Here is a 24,019-nt window from a genome sequence, read left to right on the forward strand (position 1 = left end):
AATCACTCCAGAGCAAGGAGCTATGGGGATCAGTGAATGTCCAATTTGGCGCAGCAGACCCTCAATGCAAGAGTAATTACGTAATACTTATGGAGTGTCTCCAGCTGGACAAAGGATGAGAGAAATTAACAGCAAATGACGCAGCAAAAGTGTAGCAGTGCCCGGCTTTGATAGAGACACACTAATTAAGGCAATGCCATTTCACTGTCAATCTGAACTTTGACGTTCTTACTTACTCCAATGCTTTTAGTAAAAGGCTTTCAATAAATTTTAAAGATGTTGTATTTACTCAGATATCATATATATTAAACTGAAAAAGAAAAGATTTAACAAAAGTTTTTACTGCTGCCCAATGTAGCAGTGTTTTTAAACTACTGTCATTGACAATCAGTTAGCCATGATGGATTAAGCATGCCGATAGCTTGTGAACTGTATACTGTTTTAAAGCATTGCAGAAAGCCCTGCAGTCTTAAAATAAATTTCATAGACATACCAGATAGGTGAGCCTTCCAGAAAGCATTTAAAAAGCATTAAAAGACACCTATATGCTTCAAATATATTTTTTTCTAAAGCATTTTATGCACTATGCATATATTGTTTTTTAAATTTGTGCTCAAATTCATCCCCGCTTTCATCATTGCCTTTTGAACTAATGATTTGGCAAGTCTCTTGCAGTTGTTGTTTTAAAAATATAATGATATATTGTATAAATATATATTATTGTGCACGTGGTAGCGTATAAATTAAAACCATCAAAAATTTACAAATCCTGTAGTGAAGTTTATCTTATCTTGAAATTATCAGTGTGGCACTCCTTTGTCTGCGCATGCTAAGGTGAGGCCGGGTTCAGACCTGGGGACAGCTGCGTAATCTCGACTCATTATGTATCCAACAGCTGGAAAGCAAACAAATTGTGTAGCTGCGTATGGGCATAAAATTAATTTAATTGCGCAAATGACGACATTTCTTTCTGTAGGACATAATAGTCGCGCACTCTGAGCTTGTAGTCCATGAGCGATCGCTTGCATAACAGGTACTCTGTCACGCGTGTCTTAGATGCCATATTGGTTTGAACCAGGCCTAAGTAAGGCTGTAAATCTACCTCATTCCATCTCGTTACAGTCAGGCTTTTAGCTTTAGTTTCTGATTTAGACAAACAAGGATAGGCTAAAAATCTATTTAAGAAATAGGACAGATAGTGGAGGTAGCAGGTATGTGTGCTTATGCTTTAGCTCTGGCTTACCATGTACCTTGGGGATTACATTGAACTAAAGAATTTGTGGTTGTCACTCATCCAAAGTAACAAAAAATTAGGACTTTTATTAGAAGCCTGAATGATTGTAGCCTAACATTTATTTCATGTTCATGTTTTAAACGCAGTCATTCTGACTTTATATATGTGTTAGTCGTATAACAACTGAAAAGCAGAAAATCAAAGAAGAGAAAGGCTGTTATGAATGCTTAGATATAAAGTTATAGGGAGCAAAAAATATGCAGGTACAAAAACTCACCTGACCGCGCAGGCCAAGACAACATATGTAGTTTTAAAAGCTGAAGATAACTGTAGAAATGTCAAGTGATTTGCAAGAATTGAGAGTCGCTATCCTTGGTAATGTTTCCGTAGATATGGATTACAGAAAAATGTTGTCTTGATAACTGGTTGCTAGATGCATGCTTTACATTAAAGCTTCGAGGTCGCGAATGATAAGTTTTTCAACTTTTTAAAGATTTCAAGGGATTCAAAAATGTACAGCAACTGTTTCAATAATATGGTTTACAGAAGGATGTTTAAGAACTGAATAGTGAAATGGTATATACAGTCAAACATGGATAACTCGAACTTCAAGGGACCGAGCAAAAGTGTTCGAATAATCAGAGCATTCAAGTTATCAGAGCACTGTCACAAGTCCATATATTTACTTATTTATTAGTAGATACATGTACATATACAAACTATAATATAAATCAAAAGCACAAATGGTTTGTTTCAAATTAAATGCTTCTAATGTAAAGTTTAAAACGTTTTCATGAAAAAGTATAGAGATTTTTCTATCACTTGAGATTGGTTTGTTGTTTGAGGTGATGTTATTGCCAGGACGTATTTCAGATTGACATTGGCAAAACTTGATCGTTGTTGAAATGCTCAAAAGAAAAGACATTTTTTTCTTTTGGGGTTTTACCCACGATCAATTTTGCCGTTTTTTCTTGAAGTTTATGCAGATTACCTTACTTTACCTGGGATTCGTTAAGAGCAACACTCCGAGGCAGTTCAATTAGAAGTTTTACGAGGTTTTACGGTACATTCTATATCACTCACGCTTTTTTAATAGATACTTATTGAATGTACACACGTATTCTGTGTTTAAGTCAAACGATGAATAGTTTTTTGTAGCTCAGACAACGTATACGTTTAATTACAACATTTTTTAAGACGTTTTAAACATTCAACATTCCGACGTTGATTCAACACGGAATCAACGTCGGAAAACTATTCATCACGGGCTAGCCGAGTCACGCACTCAAGGATTTTCGCCACGCACATACAAAACAACATGCGATTTTTGTTTTGTATGTGCGTGGCGAAAATTCTTGCGCGCGTGACCCGGCTAGCCCGTGCTATTCATCGTATCGCAGTATAAATCAAATTTCACCAAACTTTTAGACAAGTCGTTGACAAAAATATTTTGCCGATGGTGGTAATAACGACGCTTATGAATTACGAAAAGATGAAGTTTACCTCTATGGCTTTGAATAGGCCGTTTCGGTAGCTGTTGGGCAAAAAAACAGTTCGAATTAACAGTGTTGAGTTCGAGTTATCTATAGCAATTTATCATTACGTGGGAACGGACCAAAGAAACTGTTCGAATTAACCATGTTTTTGAGCTATCCGTGGCCGAGTTATCCATGTTTGACTGTAATTTATATTGTAATATTCATACAAAAATTATTTCCGTACCATATGCTTATCAAAGCTTCCATTGCAAGGCAAAAGTTAGCAGTAGTTCATTTTTCAGTATAGAAATTTAGGACGAAAAATGGAGCAACATTGTATAATGCTAGAACTACATGTAGCATCAGCTTTGCTAACAAGGCTTTGTGAAGGATATTAGATACGCATGACATGAGAAAATTCTTTTACCATGGATGTTTATATTATTGAATGATATTATTAATATTCCCAGTTGCAGATATTACTTAAGAGAAAATGACTATTTTGCCATAAGCTTAGCTTTTGAACATTTTTTTGATTGGCTAATCAACCATGATACAGATACATGCAAAATAATTAAGCTCTCTGTATACACATTAATATGTTAGTTAGCAACAAATTTGTGTGTAGCATTAGCAAAATCAATGACTAAAATTTGCTTTATAGTTTTCCAGTGTGCTGCAGGACCCTTTTTGTCTCTTGTGAGCTTTAGCTTTCAGAGCCAGACATTACCCAGTTCAAGAACTGAAGGTCATAATCTAGTAGCTAGCATTATTTAACCATCCATTTGTATATAGCTGAGGGTATGGCATTATGTAATAGCATGGCTGGGGGTTGTTTAGTTCAGGCTAATCCCATCGGCCACTGTCAACACCTCGCTGGCACTTGTTACACGCATTACTCATGCTTCTTTGTCTAATGGTGCGTGTACACTGGCCGATTTTGTCACCCATTTTGTCGAGCACAGACCAATTTGATGAGTCGGTGTCGGCATCGGTAGGTGTGAGCAGAGAGATCGGTGTTGGTGCTGATTTGAAAGTCGGTGTCCGGTGAATCCCAGCAGCTCATCAGCCAATCATAAGCTAGGAGCCTCTGATTAAATGAGCCTAAGCTTTAATGGCAGTTCTAAGTTTATGAAGCGAAAGGGTAGGTTTAATGAGAGGCTAAGAGACTGTCATTAAACTTTCCCTAGTGCTCTTTCTGATAGTGAGCTTTTATTTAAATTAATTAAAAGTGAATAGCCAGTTGTATGACTACTACTAGTACTACTACTAGTTCAACTACATGTACTACTTTAAATGAATTTGCCGGCCCTTACTTGGCACGATCTAAATTATTTCATACAGAAATAAATTGAGTGTGATTTTATTCAAGGTTTTATTAGCGAAGGAAATTTACTAGCCGAGGAGCGTACAGCCATTCGCTCTGTCTACTAAGTGAGCGTTGCGCCCTTATATACAATAAAATTGCCCGTTCCGGCTAACGGAACCGAGTAGGAACACCAGGTAACAATGTTTAAATGGCCAATAATTAGGCCCGCTAGTGCGTTGATATGACAACATAAACGACGACAATTGATGGCCTAACGAGTAACAAGGCTATAATAAAAAGAAAAACACATACAATAAAATATTTATAGACATAAAATATATACAAACATATAATTACATATAATACAGACTGTCAGAGCTCCCGCAGCTGATCCTGCCATCAACAAAATCTAATCGTCATCGGAAGATTCCATTCGGCATTCAGTAGTTGCTTCTAGCGATAGTAGTAGGAGCAGTAGTAATAGTGTAGTACTAGTATATAATTTTCCACATCAAATGCGTTGATTTTTATGTGTACTCGTCTTTGCGTGGTTGGGTGAAGGTCAGAACGGCGAAGCGCTGTGATTGGCTGTTGGTACCGAAAAAAATGGTTCGATCGTTGCAATGTAAAGGGGAGTCGGTGTCGGCACCCATACGTGAAATGTCTGAGGTACCGGTCTGAGTCAGAGTATTGGCACCTAATCGGAGTCGGTCCTGGCCAGTGTAAACACACCATAACTTGTGATGTACTGTCTAACTGGTCTTGGTCAACATGAATGCATGCTCACCATCAATTGTCTTTTTTTCTGTAGATTCTGCAATCGTGTTTCGTAATGATGCTATGATGCCTGATTTGCTTTTGGTTGCAGGTATGTACTGACAAGATAAAACAGTGAGACTCTTTTTTCAATTTTATTTTCAGGGTTTAATTATATGGTCTATAATTTTGATAACAACTGTGACTTAGTCTTTAGCTGAACGCCCTCTTTTCTTGTTATTTTGTTACTGTTACTCATGCCAACAAGAAATTTAAAAATCATATTGTTTTAACTAATTATAATAGGAAAGGGTGGAGTACTATTTAAGATAGCGTTTTTCTGTAGACCCACATTACAAAAATCATAATTAGCAATCAATATAGCTCTGGTCATGACATTAAAATTAACATTTTTGTGGTTTAGTGTCATGCTTAGCCTCTGAACATTGATTTCAATGTTTTCCAATGTTTCTAACTTGAAAGTTTTGAACTCTTGAGATTACACCATACTGACCCTCTTATAAAGCTTAACCCTGTCTATAACAAATATGATTTCATCTAGTTCTTAATAGCCTAGCCGAATAACCTTACCCACACTGTGTAATACTGTCCTGATTGTATTGTGGCTGATTTTTGTTAGTACAAATTAGGGTTTGGCACTAGGAGTGAAACTCACTGAAAATTCATGGGGTTATCTTCTCTCAAATCTTGTAAATAGAAAGTTTGAGTATTTTTATCTTGTTGGCTAGAATTTAGACTGCTGCGTGTGAGATTTGGTGCTTGAATTATTTGAACAGAATGGATTAATGTTGGGTTTACTGGGACTGAAAGATGTGTGATATTCAACAACCAGGCTTGCTACGAACTAATGCAACTATGAAAATAATTATAATTGCATTTCAATATCATGATGACTAAGCTGGTGTCTTGTAATAATTTAGGTTGTACACATAAAACACCATAGATATAGCATGTTTCAGTCAGTTCTACTAGTACAATTAAATATGACATGGAGTCGTGTAGTGTTTTTATAATTTTAGTCTCCATTCTTCTTATTTGAGATTCTGACGCTTGTCGCCAATGTTTTTTGTAGTTCTACCTGCAAAATGATAAAAAGTGATTTTCACCTGTAAAATTACAATTTAAGTATATATATTGAACAATACTTAAACTGTTCTATGTACTCGAAGAAGAGATAGAGATAAGGTTTGAGTGATCAAAAAAGATATATGTGCATGCAGGGACAAGAACACTCCAGATAACCTAATCGCAAACCAAGAAAACCTCTGTAGTCATAAAAGCCGAAGAAACTGTAGAAATGTCAAGCGATTGGCAGTAGTCGAGAGTTGCTATAATTCATAATGCTTTGGTAGATATGAATTACTAAATAATTTTTCAGCAAGCTTAGCTTTTGAACCATGATACAGATACATGCAAAATAATTAAGCTCTCTGTATACACATTAATATGCTAGTTAGCAACAAATTTGTGTGCAGCATTAGCAAAATCAATGACTAAATTTGCTTGATAGTTCTCCAATGTGCTGTGGGACACCTTTTGTATCTTGTGAGCTTTAGCTTTCAGAGCCAGACATTACCCTGTTCAAGAACTGAAGGTCATAATCTAGTAGCTAGCATTATTTAAACATCCATTTGTGTATAGCTGAGTGTATGGCATTATGTAATAGCGTGGCTGGTGATTGTTTAGTTCAGAGAAATGGCTAATCCCATCAGCCACTGTCAACACCTCGCTGGCACTTGTTTACATGGCTGGCACTTGTTTACATGCGTTACTCGTGTGTCTTTGTCTAACTTGTGATGTACTGACTAACTTATCTTGGTCAACATGAATGCATGCTCACCATCAATTGTATTTTTTTTCTGTAGATTCTGCAATCGTGTTTCGTAATGATGCTATGATGCCTGACTTGCTTTTGGTTGCAGGTATGTACTGACAAGATAAAACAGTGTGACTCCTTTTTAAATTTTATTTTCAGGGTTTAATTATATGGTCTATAATTTTGATAACAACAGTGTCTTAGTCTTTAGTAGCTGAACGCCCTCTTTTCTTGTTATTTTGTTACTGTTACTCATGCCAACAAGAAATTTAAAAATCATATTGTTTTAACTAATTATAATAGGATAGGGTGGAGTACTATTCAAGATAGCTTTTTCTGTAGACCCACATAACAAAAATCATAATTAGCAATCAATATAGTTCTGGTCATGACATTAAAACGAAAATTTTTGTGGTTTATTGTCATGCTTAGCCTCTGAATATTGATTTCAATGTTTTCAAATGTTTCCAACTTGAAAGTTTTGAACTCTTGAGATTACACCATACTGACCCTCTTATAAAGCTAAACCCTGTATATAACAATTATGATTTCATCTAGTTTTTAATAGCCTAGCCGACTAACCTTACCCACACTGTGTATTACTGTTCTCATGGTATTTTGGTTGACTTTTGTTAGTAAAAAGTAGTATTATACTCACTGGAAATTCGGGAATTATCTTCTCTCAAATCTTGATATTTAAAAGTTTGAGTATTTTTATCTTGTTGGCTAGAATTTTGACTGCTGAGTTTGAGATTTGGCACAAGAACTCTTGGAGCAGAATGTATAAGTGCTGGGTTTACTCCACTTGAAAGATGTGCAATATTCAGCAACTATGCTTGCTATGGACTAATGCAACTCGGGAAATAATTATAGTTGCATTTAAATATCACGCTGACTATGCTGGTGTCATGTATTAAGTTAGGTTTTACACAAAAAAACACCGGAGATGTAGCATGTTTCAGTCAGTTCAACTTGTTCAATTAAAATGACATAGAATGGTGTAGTGTTTTTATAATTTTAGTCTCCAATCTTCTGATTTGAGATTATCACGCTTGTTGTCAATGTTTTTGTAGTTGTACCTGCAAAACAAAAGAAAATTATTTTTCATTTGTTTTTACAATTTAGGTATAAGGAACAATACTAACCAAAACAGTAAATAATGCAGTATCTCATCAATGTTAGCCCTCTGAACCCTCACAGCTGGTATTACGGAATTGCGTAGGCTGTGGCAGAAACCTTAATGGCGGAATACAGGCTTCCATATAGTTCTGTTTACAAAATATGTTTTTAAGCAACAGCAAAAACTAATAAAATTAATTTTTTCGCAGGATGTTAGATTCTGAATTTCACTTCCATTTGTAACATTTTTCACTTATCTTTATCTACTTCTTTCATTATAATAACACATTTTATTAGAATGATATCGCGAAACAATCAATATGACTCATTCGTTGGTAGGTCATAAATGACTGTGATACAAATGTGGAATTTTATGATAATAAATATAAATTTCCAGTATATTTTGAGTCATGAAAGGATGATGAGTGTGCTATGGATGAATATTATCTGTAAATGTTTAATGAGTGTTTAAAATCGTGCGAACTTTTATAGTTTTAGCCCGAATAATGGTGACATACTGTTTTTTTCTGTTTGATGACATCTGCTGTAGGTTGTCCGACGTTTTGTACTGCTGTTTCACCAAATATCATTGCATTGTTAGCACGTTTAGCTATATTTGGTAAAAAATTAATAACTTCGGATTGCTGGACATATTGTCTAGGTTTACTGACACGCATTGATTAGATCGAGCAAGGATCAACGGGTTAAAACTCGGTTTCGTATCATGGATTTTTACAAGTTTGTATTTATATTTAACAACTATGATATTATCTTACATGTATTTACATAGCATTGTCTAATTTATTTGAAAATTAGAGCTTTAACTAGCAAATGTGGTTGCTGTCTAATGACACAGGCTTGGGTAATATTTCATACCAAGGGTTAGCACAAAGCCATTTGCATAGCTATTCATCCATAACATCTCATGTATTGCTTTTCATTTGACCAGCACTTTATGTATTTCTATATCAAATTCATTGACATACAAACTGGTGGTGACTCACGGTTCGTTCATCTATATAGGCCTGGGCGGTCATCAAGGTCCTCTTCCTTGCATTGTCTTCCGGAAGATTTTGGCGATGATTAGATCATAAATGTCAGTTGAACGCTTCTTCCCTGTCATTAGACACGTACCCAACCTAATTTTGAACAGCTGGTAAGTCATCATTGACTACTTGACTTGATGGGCTTTGTACTTAATGACCTCCCATATACTCTCAACACATTAGTCATAACTTATAATAAACTTTCATGGGTAGCAAAATCGTAAATGATACAGAATTTGAAGCGAACACAAGTCAATACACAAACCGGCTATAGGAAATCAATTGATTCTTCAGAAGATTGCGTCAGTCTACCCCAAACCTTCAAAATAAATATATTGATATATATATATATATATATATATATAACAATAACCAATAAATAGATTTAAGAATTCAAGCAATTTATGTTTACACAAATTCTGTACCATTCACTATCTCACTACCCACTTTCGCCTTGAAATTCTAGAAAATTAGAGATGCGAGCTTGCAAGGTGGTTTTTGATGTATCACTAAATGCCCAAAGATGCGAAAGGCCAGTTACGGAAACTACGTCACTCGGTTTTCCCGTCAGGTCTGCTTCAGATTTGTTTTAAAAAAGTTGGCTGAAAATGAGAGTATAAGCAAATCGAGAAGTTTCCAGCCAGGAAGAGATGATTTAAAAATTAAAATGAAGAAAAAATAGAATTAGCTCTAATATAAGATCAGAACGTTTTTTTCAAGAATGTTTTATTAAGCTGAATTCAGTTATATTAAATTTATACTTTAAGTTTGTTTATGCGATGCCACAAAAGTGTAGCGTACCAAGCGTGTTGCATCAGGTCTCTCTCTCTCTCTCTCTCTCTCACAATCATTAGTGCTATGATTCTCTGAAAGGTAAGAACTCCATACGGTATGCTACTGTATGGACTGCTGCATACTGCCACTACTCAAAATTATGTTGTACATAATACTGCTACATTTTAATGCAGACCATAACCTTTACATAGGTATTTGTAGCCTTGGGGGCATGGGTATAGAGCATGAATAGATAAAATCATGTATTTTTTCATTGTAATATCTCTTATTGGTAGTTTTTTAGAGGATGGCAACACAATAATTTATCTTTAGTTAATTTATATAAAAAACATTTTTGAGATAGGACTTTAAGAAAATTAACTTGCGAGCTTTTGTCCCAGAATGCATTTTGCTCTCATATCAGACATGACTGTACAGTAGGCGCTGCTAAAATGAGATGATCAGTTCTAGGAACGTTTACATGATAAGGATTTTTCATTATAAGAATGTTAACATACATGTAAATTGTCTAAACCATTTCAGGACCTTTCCAAACTCGCTCATGTGAGAATCCGACTTAAATTCTTTTGAATGTATTGGCGGTGCCTTAACTGTATTATTGGTTTTCATCGACAACTTTTCATGATCAACCTCATTGGTTTAATAGACCATGATTGTGGTAATTTAACAATAATTTGATGAAGAGCGCATAGTTTGACGCGACAGCGACTTACAACAATTGACTAAGAAAAAATAGTTTCACTATAAAAAAGCGATAGTACCTTTTCGTCATCTATTCGTTCTTAAGAGCTCAAGATTGCAACTCCAACTCGTGACATTCAGATGCACCGACCAATAGCCTTAAAGTATTTATCAACAATTGCACTGCTATATGTACCTATTCTCTGTTCCGTTGTCACTTCAGACAAATTATCACAAGAGTCAGAATGTCATGGAAATTGTATGTATTATATGTATAATGCTTTATGTACAGTGTTGGGAAAAAATCTTTGTCTGCCTGTTTAAGTAAGTGTAGCACTGCAATAAATTCATCATAATTTGAAATATTTTGCACCGCATACATAAAACCCTGTATCAAAACAATCCTAATGAGCTGAAAAATAGAAATAACTAGATTTTAAAATTGCCAAATATCTTCTATTGTATCAACCGCTGCCTACTAATTCAAACTGCATACCAGAAAATATGTCATCGCAAATTTCGTTATTATCTCTTCTTTAATTATTTTCTAAATTGAAAATAACAGTCTTGTACTGTTATGGGCCCAGAAAAAAGCCATTGGGGTTGTTTTGCATTTTAATATTTTATCTGGTAGCCTTTGCAGACTATAACCATTCTGCAGCCTTAGGCATGCTGTGAACAAGCCTCACGAGCGCTTGAGTGTTCATAATCTGAAACCAGCAATCATGTTGGACAGCTGGTTTTTTCAAACGCCTTGATCGTGGTAGATCTTTGGTGGTTTGATGCTGCATTCATTTCTTTACCACTTAATTTTCTTTAGATTGAAATACTCTAAGCTTCTTCACTATTTTTCTATTGCTCAGATTGCCCATCGTATGCAGGCGAATGATGAGGTCGTTGACACATTTCTTATCCATGGTTGATGTTGACGCTGGTATGAATTCTGGGATCTCTAGCTGTTCCTCTTTTAACAAGCAAAACTGTAAACCTTTGCACATGCTGTCCAACAGGATCTTTATTGTTGTGATAATATTCCACTTGAAAATTAATAATGTCATATTGCGTTTGAAAATGAGTTAATAAGCACTTATTCACATTGATTGGCCTATAAATGATTATTGATCCCTGATTAACCGTAATTTTATTACTGATGGTGTCAACAAGATCTAATGTTAATTTACTTTTAAATGATGCATGGTTTGTCAGGGTTTAATCCCTCTACATGACTACTACAACAAATTTACCTAAAATGGGCAGTGAGGTTTGAGGTGGACAAATACTTTTTGACACCGCTGTATGTCGCTTTCTTTTCTCGCAGGTGTGGCGAGACAGACTAACAATCAAATCAAACTTTAGAACTCGCCCGATGATACATTTTAAGTTATATGGAGTTTTTTACGCGGTACGAAGCAAAAACTTCACAAAATTGCCCGACTTTTTCTAGAATTTATGCTATAGGAGGTATACGTTATAGGAGCATCTACTTTACTCTAAAAGACCATGTGAGTTTGTGAGGTACAAATATCATGTTTAAAGTGTGCAATAGCTCCCATGTAGGATACTTTTGCTCCCTCATCATTAATTGAACTTGAAAGTTTATTGTGTATTATCTAATTTTTATCACTTTTAGCCTTGCTTGTCCTCTAGCGCAAAGCCGACCTATTGCTCCTAGATGTGACTCTGGCACTTATGGAATAAAAGTGCAAGCTGAGTTATCAGTAAAGATTTTGACAGAACTGTTCATGAAGTGAGTGCGAGAGTGCTTTAATTTCAATGCTGTAGTTTATCCCATTTTCTTTCCACTTAACATGGAATGTTTGATTAGTACGATATTTTAGGCAGTTTGAGGCCGCTTGTTTTTGGGACAATGTTTAATTATGGCTGCTGATGTACTGGCGGTTAAGACATTTGAAAAGCTGATAATGGTGTTTTTATAAAACCCCGACAACAAATTCAGAGTAATTTTTTGCTTTGTAGCATATTTGACTCAATAGAACAAGTGTTATCGCTGAAGCATTCTCTTAAGGTGAAAACAAATTAGGCGATAATTAGAGCGATATTGCGTTAGAGCTAATCTGCGTTAAAATTCACTCAGCGTGTTCATGCAGAGCGATAAAGCTAGAATTTCTCTACACAACTTTATTGCTAACGAGATGCATTTCGATTGGTTAGTTCTTACCAGAATGTAATTTTACGGCGGGTAAAAATTTCTTACCGATGTTCAACAACGTACATCAGCTCCAATTTTCTATTTTGTTACGAAACATCTTCAGAACGAACACTCAATTGTTCATGAATTTAATAATAGCACTCCCAGTTCTGTCCATCATAACAAAATTAAAAAAAAAACGAGTTGAAAACCAACATCCGGAGTCAATCGTTGCGCCGGTTGACCATCTTGAGAATGGTAAATATTTAATATATTAAATATGAAAAACCACTACAAAATAAAATATGTATAAAAAATTGTAAAAACAATACAGCTAAAAATACAAGAATCGTTTTTCTTTTGTCTTCTTGTAGTGTAGGCAGTGTACACTCTTTGAAAGGGAGATAGGTTTAATAACAAATGTGGAGGTTGTTTATGTTGTAGCCTAGACGACGACATTTTGACTGGCCTAAATTTATCAACAACTCCGAAAAAACTAATGATACGGATTTTTATTGGCAGTTTGTGAGCGTGCCCATTATATCATTTTGCTAGTAAATCGCTCGAGTGTGTTTATGCACGCACCAGCGATATCTTCGCCCTCATGACGCTTGCAATAAAATCGCCTAGTGTGTTTGGACCTTAAAAGCTCCTTGCTATATTTTCACAAAAGGTAAATATACCTAAACCTATACATATACTGATAAGGTAACTTACTTCCTCAAATAGAGTTGGCGTTCATTAAAAAGATGGCGCTCGATTTTCAAAGCAATTTCCTGATGTGGTCCCAAATAGCGGTGCCAATCAAATCAAGGTGCATTCAAATATAGGTTTAACGGTAGCTCACTTTCAACATTTTTTCCAATACCAAATTGAAGGTGGTCATAGACTCTGTGCATAAAGTCCTCATCAACTTATTTTTTTATACAATGTTAAAATCTTTGTTCTTTTGTAGAAGTTGTTTAATCTAGAGAACGAAGATGAGCTCACCACGCAGAACTATTGTTCTTTAATCATGTTCTCACAGAACTAATCATATTGGCCTACAAGTGTTTTGAAAAACTGAAGGGTAAGTTGATGAGTCCTCTACTTTTTGTAGTCCTAATCTTCTGATAATTAAATTGGGCTTTGATGACTAAAGTGAGCTCTGGAGACTGCAGTCATCACATTGGGTAGTTGGCTACACTAAAATACTATAGCACTGACAATCCGCAAAAACAGTAAAACAATAGTTATGAAGCAAAATAACCATGTATGGAGTGGCATGTACAATTGATATTTAAATTGTACAAATACAATATCAAAGTATTAAAATATTAACCATTTTTAAAGATTGAATGTATTTCTTAATGAGTGTAGCCTGGGTTTTCCGAATGGAAAAAGTATAAAACACAATCAGATTTTGGTCTAGTCCATTAACTGAGTGCGTACAACAGGCTGCGCAGTGCAGCTCAGCACAATGTACGCTTATAACCAAGAGCAATGCGCTAAAAATATTTGTACAAAACATTTCTTATTAGTGAGTAGGCAATTAGTTAGCCGGTCATATTTGTACCTAATAGGAAAAAACCAATCGCCATCCTGCATCTAACTAATAGAAAGCATGTTAACAGCCAACAGCGACCAAAGTTATTTGAGAATCATTAATTTTGTTTTTACAGTTTATTATTGCAATAAACAGCTGTGTTAGACCTTTACAGCTACCAAGGTTTTAGAAATGGGCAATAAATAAACCTTTGGAAAATGGACTACTGATTGCTACCTATTGTATCAGCAAAAGAGGATGAGAACCTGACCAAGCTCATACTGCAACACACTTTTTAGATTTTTTGTCGGTAACATTAGGCGTAAAACCTTCTGCTGATTAATGTGTATGTTAAAAAACTCTGATAGGCGGTGTGGTTCATAAATAGGGTCATCTTAATCTGAGGGCACACTTCATTGGTGAAAATTAGGTCTTTATTAAGAGCCATCACATGTAGGACAAATTAATGTACCAAAGTCTGTTCTATTCTAATAAAAAGTGTATTACGTTATTCAATAGAAAAATGATATGGTAATGATGCTACTACTACCAGGCACAATAGCCTTTTAGCTTTTACTTTGAAACAATTTTTATTTACCCTTTATGGCCACAATGTTTGCGCTTTAATTCTGGAATTGTCTGTTTGTGTAATAATGTTCTATCTACCAATCTTTCATACAAATAAAAGTGTCCTCAAGAACCCTGGCCATCATTTTTAGCTGTTTTTTTTATGAAATCTAGAGGCATTTGAAACGTTCTCTCTTCCAACAGCGTCCATAATTTTTTAACCTTGTCTTAGCATTTTACAACATATTGAAGGGTAAAGTAACAATTTGTTCAAAACTTCATGAACTTGTAGTATGGCTCTTACTCTGTTTTTTTTACACTAAGCCTGCTTATAAAAATGCTGATGAAATGCAGTTGCATTTAAGTTCTGCATAAATTGTCTAAATTGTTTTTTATCACGGCTTCATTAACAAATAAAAGACTTGGTAAATTTTGATCTTGCAGCCATTTTTCCTAATTGTGCACGCAGTATGATGCTCAATTACAACAAGGCATGAAGTAAATGTAATACGAAGCAGTTTTTGCACTGATTTCTTATGTCTTATTTTTATGTTGAAGCTGTTTCAGTGTGAACTCTTAAACTACCAATAGTACAGCTCGTTTGGCAATGTGTTTCTGTATGGCCAAGTGCTGCATGATGCGGCTTTAGCAAGCTTTTGTACAAATTGTTTCCGATTACTGATTAATTAGTAAATTATCTTATTACATCTATACCTGATTGAAAAAAGCTATTATTTGCATATGTTGAGCAAATAAGAATGCGTTTACAACCTGAGCATAGTTTTGCTTTGCAAAAACTTGTTTTATGAAATCTTCTTACTGATGACCAGTAATTTCAGAAGCAATACAGCCATAAATGGTTACTAACTTCAGATCTATAGACTGAGCAACTTTATTGAGCAATAGTACTAATGAGAGTATTTATGTTCATCAGATTAATTAACATGTAAACTAATAATATTCATAAATCATCCGACTAGAGTTTTGTGCTTACCTCACAGTAATTTCAAAATGGACGAAAAGTGGTCCCTCTCACTCGACAACTCGTTTGTAATATTTTTGGGGGCATAAACTAACATAAAAACTTATGCTGACAAACTTGCTATAAAAATATTGTTAATAAACAATTGGGGTGTAAAGTTATAACCATTTATACACTCTTTTAGAAATTAAGTTTCACGAAACACTTATGTCGCGGTAGAGAGATCCATTTGGTAGTAAAGGAGTTGAAGTTATCAGCAGGTAGATCATATGGGTTGCGGTCACAGAAAACATGGTTAAGTCGCAAATCACGAAGTTGAGTTATTCAACTTTGAAGTTGCACCAACTGAACTTATAATATTGGTAACAAATTTTGTAACCTGTAGGTCTGGACCAATCAAATAATGATCTTTCTGAATCTGAAGTCAGTTTAGCCAATAAAAGTATTTTACCATCGAAAAAAAACTTAAAACCGTTGCTATGCTAAACAAGAAGTACTGAAAAATGGTGTCCGCTAAAAATAATTGTTTCTTTTTTGCCGATTTTAAAGGTAACTTTGACATTTTGGATGCTTGTAATGAGTACTTTGGTATTCTAACTGATGTCAAAAGCAGTGAAAGTAAAGGGAGTTGTGGTGATATTTTCCTAACGATTCTTACAAGATTACTACAATATTTAATAATAAGAATAATTATTCAATTTTTATAAAATTATAATCAGATTTAGTTATGAGAATAATTATTCGAGTTTGCAAGGTCGAAGTATATAGTGACCGATGGTGTGCAATATGTTACTGTTGTTAATTTTCTAAAGATTTGGTTGATGATTTGGGTGTGCCCAATATCGCGATACAATCAAGCTGTTTTTAATATCTGCAAAAATAAGTAATACACTTGCTTATAAATATACAGCTATTTCTTTGACAACCAGCTAAAATCTGTTTAGATTTTTAAATTCAGCATAGTTTTTTGGATCCAAGTACAGAAATCTAGATAAATATCACAATATCTTGATATTGGTTGCTATGTCGTTTTGAAATGTAAACAAAACTTTACATTGGTTTTCGTTTCTCAAACTTTAATACCAGTTTTCTTGGAACTATGTTTTTGCACTAATGGTAAACGTGCTTCAGTTTTTTGATCATATAATCTGCTGCAATTAGGCTAGAATCAAAATTGTGTTTGCCAAATCTTGTAATCCCGACTTACCATGAATTCTGTGATCATGACACATATTAATAGTTAATGCACTGTTTGGAACTTATAGTGCTATTGTAGAACTACAATAAAAAATATGTCATCACTAACAGAAATTAACTACCAGTTTTGATTTTGTATAGGTGTCTTGTTTTCTATTACAGATTTTAATGTGTTTGCAGGACAAAATGAAGCAACTGCAAGAGGTTTATTATAGAATTTATTTCAAATTATGTTCTTATGATAGAACTTTCCGTAACAAACTTTCATTTGGCTAATACTTGTATCCATTTTTGACTAAAATAAGTCGAACCAATTTGTTTCACTCCTACTACCTGCCCTAAATTGGTGCAAATGGTCATCAGAAATGTGCTTTCTTTGCGCTGCTAAAATGGCCCATTAAATGTACTTTAATTTGATGAAAACTCAAATATTGGTTAATTATTGGCCTTTCCAAAATACCGTAAAATACTCATCTGATTTGCATGTACGACTTAGCTGCCCAAGTTGTCAATGCATGGTACTGGAGCTTGTTATCATTTTGCTTGTTGAAGGTTGACTTGCAACAAAATTTCATTACGGTTATTTGGTATCAAAAGATTCACCATGGCTTACTCTGCTGTGTTGTGTGTGCAAAATATGGAGAACTGTGATTACAAGCTCTTAAAAGCTAAAAAAGAAACAGTTAATCTCCGCGATCCCGAAACCGCCGTAGATTGGAATCAATTCATTTCTCTGACATAGTAAAATGATTTGGTTATTGTTTTGACATGTGATCTTCTCACATGAATTGTAAGTTCCGTAAAAGGCTCAACATAAAACTTCTTGTAGCACTAATTTATGACATAAACTTTGGGTTTCGCCAAAGAGCTCTTACCAAATATAGATGCTCGCTAGTTTACAATTTTGTTTTGGGTTGATCTAATCGTCTAGTCGCAATCTGATCATGTGACCCATGCTTCCTGCCAAACAGCGCGCATAATTTCCGCAGCATTTTTTGACTATCACAGGTGACCAACAGGCTTGTCATGCTTATCAGATGATGATATGCATTCCTTCGAGCTAAGGTTAAAAATTAAACCATTTTTTACGGTAGGTTTTGAGATATCAGTGCTCAAAGTGACATCAATACAGTGATGAGGAAACAGATGCTTGAGGTCAATAGACATCGTTTCATTGAATGCGTGAAGTGTAATTGTGAAAATATTTGAATGAATGAGGTTGCATGAAAGTGTAAACAGAAGCCATCTTGTTGAGCTACGTTCCATTTGACCCATGTTTGGAACGGGATTCTAATCTTTGGCAATTTCGTGATGGCGGCGATTAACTTTTCGCTTTTGAGCTTTTAAGAGCATGTTATCACATTTCTACATATATTGCACATGCAACACAACAGAGTAAGACATGGTGAATCTTTTGATACCAAATAACTGTAGCGTGAATTTTGTTGCAAGTCAACCTTTAAGCATTAGTAATCTTTTAGAAAAATGACAAGATTTTCTTTTGGAAACATACCTTTCAAGCAACAACGGTATGCGAGTGCCACTGTACGTAATTTTGATTAATATTCTTAAACTTCATAATCATTCTTAGTATTGACTAAGTTTTATTGCATGTTTATAGTTGTCATGTTCTTGCATTCTGGTTGCCTGTCCACTGATGATAGCACTTGTACAGACTATATGTAAGCATAGTGTCTGGGATAGGAACTGAAACTCACAGTTAAAACCTATGGTGACCAGCTCTAAACTTTACTTTGCAATAATATCTAAAAGCCAAGTCCAGATCAGGGTCAGACTACTGACTATCAATTTTACGAATGAGTAATTGCTTTTGAAATACCACTTCAATATTTGAAGTCCTTTTTTAATAGAATATGAATAAGTTTTTACATTGCTTAACTCGCGTTCTTCTATTGCCTACAAATCACAATGGTGACAAATATCAAAGCTGGGATTGAGAGTCATAAGCTATAATATCAGATGCACTTCTGCTTGCTCAGTTTTTTCCTTTTTTTGCAGCAAGCAATGAGCTTTCAAATTGATTAGCTATGAAAAGAGTTTAATTTAAATCGGAAAATCATTCATTCAAAAAATGTGATATTTCTATTTTGTTATTACTAATTGCAGGGTGTTGCTATAACATGTTCTGCACCCACTCTGGTGCTAGACAAGTTATCTAAAGAATTGGCGATTCAAGGTTACAAAAGCTTACATATTTGGGGAGGTTTCTGGTCAGAGGAGAGCGGACAAAGGAACTTAGTGAAGGTAAATTAGAGTGTCAAAACACCAAAATATTGAGTGACATAGAATGAACCTTGGTGAAAAACAATATTTTTTTAGATGTATTTTACAAATATTGAGATGAAAAATTTTGTGCTAGTCTGAAAATTTCAATAATATGTATTTGGACGATGTATCTAATAGTATGCAACAAGCTATAGCTTTTTTTAACTCTGAATGACACTCGTATTGCTTAACTTGCATTTTTGTACCATTTACAATCTCTGTTTGTGAGAAATGTACCTTTTGTTCCAAATCCTGTTCGGCCTGTCATAGCTGTTTTTTGCAGTCACCATTCAATTTTCGGGATTAACGGGGACCAGGGTCCTTTGTGGACAGTGAAAACCCACAAAATAAAAAGTAATGTTTTTAAGTATATACATTAATAAGCCAAACTTTAAGGCCAAAACACTTGCATTGTTTCATAAGCATAATGTATTTGTTTCCTATGTGAAAAGTAAACTTAAGTTCCTTTCATTGACTTTTAGGTCATATTCTAACTTAAATCCAAGTATTTTAACTCAAATTATGAATTTTTTGTAGTATGGGCATAGGTCAAATTTTTATCTGGTTGGAATAGCTGTACAGCAAATTTTGCTATAATGTACATGTTTACCTATTATAACGCAAATTCCTCTCAATGTAAATAATTTATGTAAAGCTTTTGTTTGACCAACATAAGAAATGCCATATAGGGTAAAGTGTCAAGTTGGTGAAAGTTCCCAAAATTATTAACAAAATTTTCATAGTTGTCCTTAAAAATATCGCTTACATTCTTGCCAAACTTGAGCAATGATGAGATGCATAGGGTTCGCTATTATAGATACCAATACATTGTTAAACTAGTTTGTCATTAGAGATTGTCATTTTTGTCAAAAATATGTAAAATGATTCGCCTCGCAAGAAATCAGAAATATTTGAAGGGGATCTATCAGTGAAAGCTTTGGAGTGTTAATACAGACGGTTTCCTACTTACGAACATTCGAGTTACACACAACGGTACATACGAACAGGTCTGCGCGTATATTCATCGATAATACCGACGGTATTACCGACTTATTAGCGGCAGAAAGAGGCGCTACATAGAAGCATCACCTAGCATCCACCTTCCTCTGCCCAGTTCGTTGCAGGGCATTAGTGTGTGAACGTATCTCCAGTGCGTAAAGAACTTTTTTTATTTTTCCTGTATGTATTGTAAAGGAGTTTGCCGACCTTTACTTGGCACGATCTAGACTAATAAATAAAAAGAAGAGAGTGTGTGTAGTTTCATTCAGTTTTTTTATTAGCGAAGGAAATTTCACTATTCGAGGAGCGTACATCTATCTGCTCTGCTCAAATAAATGAGAGCGCTCCGTTATATTCAGTAATATCAACTGTTCCGTCCTAACGGCAAACGGTGAGAACACCGGCTAACAAGGTGAATAAATAGGATCGCTAGCGAGTTGGTATGACAACAATAAAAGTGACGATAAATGATAGTGTTATAACATGATATCAGATATAACAATAGCATAACGAGTGAAACAACGGTATAATAAAAGGACGACACATAAAAAAGAACAACAAAGATAAGTTCTAGCATAACGATTAAAACAACGATATAATAAAAAAGGACAACACATACGATCAATAAGAAATGCTGTGTCATGGCCCGGCGTCCACCACAGTATTCTCTCCATTTTATTAAAAAGTTTTTTCAGTACAAACCAATTTACAGGTTACTTATACAAGCCTTAAACATACTAATATAAACCTTCAATATACTTATATACATGTAGGCCTTAAGCATAAGGTATAATACAAAATATAGCACTGAAGCAACTTACGACCAAATTCACTGTACAAACAATTGTTCGGAACGTAACTCGTTCGTAGGTTGGAGACCGTCTGTATACCAAGCTGAATGTCATGATATCTAGTCTCATCAAAATCTATCTTGCTCCCAAGCTCTTCCCGACGATGGATAAATGATAAGTCATACAGACACTGATTTTACTTTGTTAGCTAGCCGCAACAAGTATCAGCCTGTCTTTTGTGGCTTTTATTCACCTCACCTTCTGTTTGATCTCCAAATTCATGTTTACTACCTTCAAAACTGAATGTTTTTTAATTGTCAAATCAGTTGATATGAGCATCAGAGTTAAATTTTTTGCTGACCTAGAATTTATTTTGGTCATCTCAAATAGTCTACGAAGATGAACTGTTATAAACGAGTGCATTTGCACAGACATGCTAATGGCAAAGAGTAGCTTTATCATATAAGCAGAGACTAAATGGTGTAAACAAAAGCTGAAAATCTGTTTTAATAGAAACTTCTAAACTATTTAAAGAATTTCAATAATGTCTATATAATTAATGATTAATGTATAATCCTAAATATTTAGGATTTATTTGGAGTGCACGAGAGGACAACTCTGCTTTGCAGAGTAACCTGGCAGTAACCCTATGCTTAATTTGTACATGTATGCATTGCAGTGAAAGGCATATTCATACACACCAACCTTACAGTGTCAAAGGCCAACTGAATGAAAAGGGACTTTTATACAATTCATAGTCAATCTGTGCATGGAAAAAATTGACCGTGTAGACAGTTAGGAATTTTACTCAGCTCAAGATTTTGAATCAACTTGGCTTGTACCAACAAATACCCTGGCAGTGTAGAGTGCTGTAAAAGATTATCAGTTGCAATAATTATGCATTCAAATATTGCAAATTATTACAAGGTTAATTAGCATAGTTTTTGTAGTGTCAGTCTAGCAAGGTAAATGTTGCAAGTTCAAATCCAGCGGGATGCAATATTTTTCCATTATCCAACGGTGGCTTTATATGGACAGACACGGTTCTCATCACAGTACAGGCTGAATGTGTAAAGTTTTGTAGATTTTGGTGCATTTTGCTTAAAAATAAGAGGAATGGTAACGCTGTAATTATTAGTTTGTAAAATAAAGCTTTTCTTAACCCAACTATTCATTACATTTTATATTTAAAAGATACCATTCTTACCTAATAGTTTGACAAAAAAGCTTTAGCTTAAAAGAAAGCATTAATGATAATGTTTGTTGTTTTTTACTTTTATTGAGTTAACTTGTGTTAACAACATCGAAACAAGAATTTTTTAAGGCTTACTAGGTTTTTTTTTTTTAGGCATAACATCAACATAGTGAGAACTGCAATCTCTTTAGGGCAAACATAATTATGCAGAGTTTCAGTAGGAAAGCATCTTCTGTGTGACCTACATTTAGTACAGCCACCAATATAGCTAGCTGCAAAAGCCTACTCTTCAAGTTTCTGGCCAATCTCCTAAGCGTTCTAAAACAACATGATGGAGCACACTTTTTAGTCAGTATTGTTTTAAAGCTGGTTTGATATCTTGGGAAAGTCTGTAAAATGAGTAGTGTTCAACATTCTCCTAATTTTTAACTATACTAACAGGTTAATAACTGGTTTCTTTGCAGGTAGAGCAGCATATTTACCAGTGGAGGCAAAGTGGTCTAGATTACCTAACCTTCAAACAACAAGTTGATGTTCAATTTCCAAAAAGGCATCAAGTGACTGGAATGACATCCAACCTTAAAGTTCTTTCTGTAGCTGGGCGTGTCTACAATCAACAAAGTTCTCTTGCGAATCGCCTCTAAGATCTCTAGCTAAAATCATATTTTAAACGTTGTGCAGAGCCATTAGTTACAGCTACCACAACTTCACACATTATACTCGAGGTGCCAGGAGATGGTCGCACAATTTGCAAGACAATTATAGAGCTCAGTGTTTTGAAGCTCTACAGCTTTATTTGACAGAAATAAAATAGTCCACTTTTGTTGATAAATGTTTTATGGTATTCTTGCGAATGCTTTGATTTTTAATCTTTTGGTAATGTAACAGCTGTTTGGCCTGCTTTTGATAGGTTGCTCCATTTGCACTAAAGACTTTTAGATTCATACAAACTCATTGTGTTTTAAGAATATTTTATTTGTCACCGTTGCACTCACTTGAGCAATTTGTTTGACGTACTTATATTGAGCTTTCCTTTTCTGTAAACTCAACTCCTTGACGGGGTTGCTTAAAGAGTCAATTTTTTTCCTTTTGAGTAAGTTTGGGCTTTTTTTAAAGAAATATGCTGACCAATGTTGATAAATGCGAGTTAGATATACATGCATGCAATCTGCACAGTGTGTTCAATGTTACTGCATGGTTTCATCGAAAGCTCTTATCTGAAACCTTTTATAATCCAAAGGGCCCCACATATGCTATATTTCCCAGTTTTGCCTCAGTAGCAATGAATTGACTAAATCAAATTTTATAAGTAATAAATGTGGCCACAGGTATGCAAATCTCCCATGTTTGAAATTTATGTTTTAAAAATTGGGTGTCTCTGACTCTACCAGGCATATTTGGCAGCATGAATATATGTACTGTTTTAATTAATATACGTTTTAAAAGTTTTCTATTTGACAACTAGGATGGTTTCAATACCAATTACTTGATGTCAATACCATCCTAGCGTTTATTGCAACTTATTACAACTTTTTTTAAATGGACAAAGTGCTTGTTTTTGCCATGCATGCCCACTAACAAGCTATTAAGTGAAAGCATAAGTTTTCAATTTTATGAATAATACGTATGATAAACTTTAGATCAAAGCACACACAGATGTGCCTGCAAATCGGTTTTCTTAGGTTCTGTTGGCAAAATCCCTGAAATGGGGTTTCAGGGATTACTTTGCCTTTTTAACCAATTGATAGAAAATTAAATGATGCAATAAAGGTTCATTACAAGTAAAAAGAACCAAACTAAATATCATAGTTAGCTAAATTTATATAAAAAGAAGAAGTAGAGCTTGGAACTAGGACTATCTAATTCAAGATATAAAAACATAATAGGAGGCCCTGAATTTAATGAGAAAATAACTTCTCTTGCAAAAGAGAAGACAACTCAGAATTTTGTATAAAAATTTTCAAATTTTACGCTAATGGGAGGTCCTCCATTTCAAACTACAGAGCCTCCTAACCTGCAAAATTTTCCAAAATGTTGAACTCTCCGGCAAAATTTATGCAAAATGCAAAATAG

The 24,019-nt window shown here is 34.6% G+C and overlaps 1 long non-coding RNA gene across 2 annotated transcripts; it reads left to right on the forward strand.

Annotated features, from left to right (window-relative positions):
* The first annotated feature begins 1,073 nt into the window (after positions 1–1,073).
* On the forward strand, positions 1,074–23,283 carry LOC137391072 (uncharacterized). 2 transcript variants are annotated; one of them, XR_010978102.1, is made up of 8 exons: positions 1,074–1,211; positions 4,833–4,889; positions 6,664–6,720; positions 8,757–8,889; positions 11,886–12,002; positions 13,360–13,473; positions 18,803–18,940; positions 22,411–23,283. It is a non-coding gene; the product is annotated as an uncharacterized lncRNA (long non-coding RNA). The 2 variants fall into 2 exon arrangements; XR_010978103.1 differs by having other exon boundaries at positions 11,903–12,002.
* The last annotated feature ends 736 nt before the right edge of the window (positions 23,284–24,019 follow it).

The sequence above is a fragment of the Watersipora subatra genome, chromosome 3 (assembly GCF_963576615.1).
Source record: "Watersipora subatra chromosome 3, tzWatSuba1.1, whole genome shotgun sequence".
NCBI lineage: Eukaryota > Metazoa > Bryozoa > Gymnolaemata > Cheilostomatida > Watersiporidae > Watersipora > Watersipora subatra.